Here is a 2,811-nt window from a genome sequence, read left to right as displayed (position 1 = left end):
AGTGCATTCATTTAATATGAGTTAAAAATATGTAAAAGTATATGTTTAATAATTAAAGACTTGTATATCTTAATAAATATGAGATGATCCTGTAATTTTATGGGATGACTCACTTTGGACTACACTGGGCATAGAAACTTCATCAAGGATGACAGTATCTTGAAGAATAAATAGTAATTGTTTTAATGGAAAGAAATTGAGGAGAAATAATCCCATTGATGTTAAAAATTAAGTGGAACTGTGAAGATAAGCATGCTTATATACTGCAACAGTCAAATAAATATAGTTTGAAGTTGCTTCATCTTGAAATAATAATGATAATTGTTATATAAGGACTGCTAATTATTTAGCTCTTCTTTTGTGCTGGGTTTTTATATATTATCTTTATCTAAATTTCCATAACCTTGCTAAATTCATAGTATTATTCTCTGTTGGGACAGGAGAAAAGAAGAGAGAATTTCAGAGGTTTTCAAGTACAGGTAATGATGTTGGGGCTGAAATCTGAATGCAGTGCTACTTGATATAAAGACCAAGGCATATGCATTTTCTCATTCATTTCTTCTGTGCACATAGCACAAGAATTTCTGGTGAAAGTTGGAGGTCTGAGGAAAGCCATAGGGGAGCGGTAAGTGTGGAAGGCCAGAGTAAGGAGAATTTTCTACCTTGGTATTTCTATTTGCTAGGTAGTTCCAGGCATACAACCTCTATTGATATTTCTCATGTATTTACTCTTCCTCCTATTGTTTTGGCTGCAGCCCCTACTCACTAAGACCATGTTCATTAAAAGTAAAGGAGAAATGTTTATAGACATAAAAGCGTTGAGATTGACTTTACACAGCTAACTTAGAATTAGTTCTTAAATTAGTGTAATGCAAGTGACCAAAGTACGTTTGGAAAATGTGACTGGCACTTGTGAAAGTGGTTAGATAGGCGATGCGCAAGTGAGGATTTGGTAAGCAATAGCTTCACCAATGAGTGTCGTCATTCCCAGGGAAGCAATGATTTGGCAGAAAATTTGTAGATCTGTGATTGGAATTATTGCCCAAGACAGGGGAAGGGATAAAAAAGTGAGTGGATTTCTGGAAACTAAACCTTGGGAATGCCTTCATTATGAAGATGGAGGACAAAGAAGCATCTATAAACAAACAAACAAACAAACAAAAAACACAACAGATGCTATAATTAAGGATTGAGAATGGTTAACTCACAGAGTCCTCCACAAGGAAGCTTTAGTTTCAGAATTACTTGGTTGCATTCTGTATGTTCTTGTATTCCAAGAGTAACAATATCATCTCTCCCCTTTTGAAGTACTGCAGAATAATTATCTGTTCTAAACAAGTGAGCACTTGATTAGGTTCTGCCTTGCATTGTTCTCTATTTTTTTTCATCTTTCTGTGTATAATTATTGTGTCTGTGTTCTCAAAAGCAGGGACCATGGCTTCTTTTCTGTTTACTACAGTATTTAACCATTCTCAGTGTGCTGTGTCTATTAGTAAATACTCCAATTTATATATAGCATGCAATGAAGTGCAAAGGTGGGCACCTATGTAGCCATTATTTTAGGGCTTGAAAGTAGAAAATGAAATCATATTATTCTTAAATTATAAGTGATATTATTTTTAAAATGTTGTATTTTTAAATTGAAAGATCAGTAGCAAGAAAATCAACAGAAATTAATATATTTGGGTTAATATTTGTGGTTATTTAATCAGAGAATACATCTATTAAACTCCTTTATGCCAAGCATCATGGAAGTCTAAAAGACATCAACTCAAACTCATCTTGTAGGGAGAAAGATGTTTAAATTGACGTAAGATATGACAACTTAGAAATAATTCTAGAAGCAGTGAGTGCAAATGGCTAGGAGACATTTAGAAAATAGGACAGGAGCTTGAGAAAGCAGTTAGATTGACAGTTTAAAGAATCTGAGGATGGGACCATCAGACCTATGATGTATGTAAGATAATTCTTTGTACTGCAGTTATTTTTTATATGACTATGATTTATGGTGTGACTTACCATTATTTGAAGACAGTACTTTGTAAATGGGAACTGGAGATGATTTTGAGACTTTAAATGGATTTATTTTGAGAATATTTTTAGAATGTATTTAACCTTCAAGAAATCCTATCCTGCTTAATACAGGTCTAAGAGCTAGCATTAAAAAGTCACTTTAGGGGGCTAGGATTGTGGCTTAGTGGTAGAGTGCTTGCCTAGCATGCATGAGGCACTTGTTTTGAACCTCAGCACTACATAAAAAGGAAATTATTTAGTTTCTTAAATAAATAATTAATTAATTACAGTTATTGTGTTCATCTAAACTAAATAAAGTTTTTTAAAAAGTGACTATAGGGCTGGCAATGTAGCTCAGTGGTGGAATATTTTCCTAGCATATGTGAGATTTGGGTTCAATTCCTAGCCATATCCTCATAGAAAATTGTAATGGTTTATGTTAAAAATCATACTTAGGACAAATGGACATGTGACTAGCATAATGTTTTTAAGGAACAAACAGTAATTGAACATCTTCCATTTTATGTGTTGTGCTAAATACCAGGAACACATAAAAGAACAAGTATTCTTAAGTACCAAGGAGCTGACTATCTAGAAGGATAAGAATTAGTAGTTATATTATTACAGTATAAAGATTTCTGATAGAGGCTATAAGGCATTCAGTATGACTTAAAGAGAAACAAGGACCTTGCAATTAGTTATGAGTGTGACGTCATTTTACCTCCTTCTTACTTGTATAACTTTGGGCAATGTATTAAACTTCTCTGTGGCATCTTAATTTGTAAAATAAGGAGAATT

This window comes from Ictidomys tridecemlineatus, unplaced genomic scaffold, assembly GCF_052094955.1.
Source record: "Ictidomys tridecemlineatus isolate mIctTri1 unplaced genomic scaffold, mIctTri1.hap1 Scaffold_259, whole genome shotgun sequence".
NCBI classification, from domain to species: domain Eukaryota; kingdom Metazoa; phylum Chordata; class Mammalia; order Rodentia; family Sciuridae; genus Ictidomys; species Ictidomys tridecemlineatus.
The sequence above is the reverse complement of the archived record's forward strand: the minus strand, read 5'-3'. Positions refer to the sequence as shown.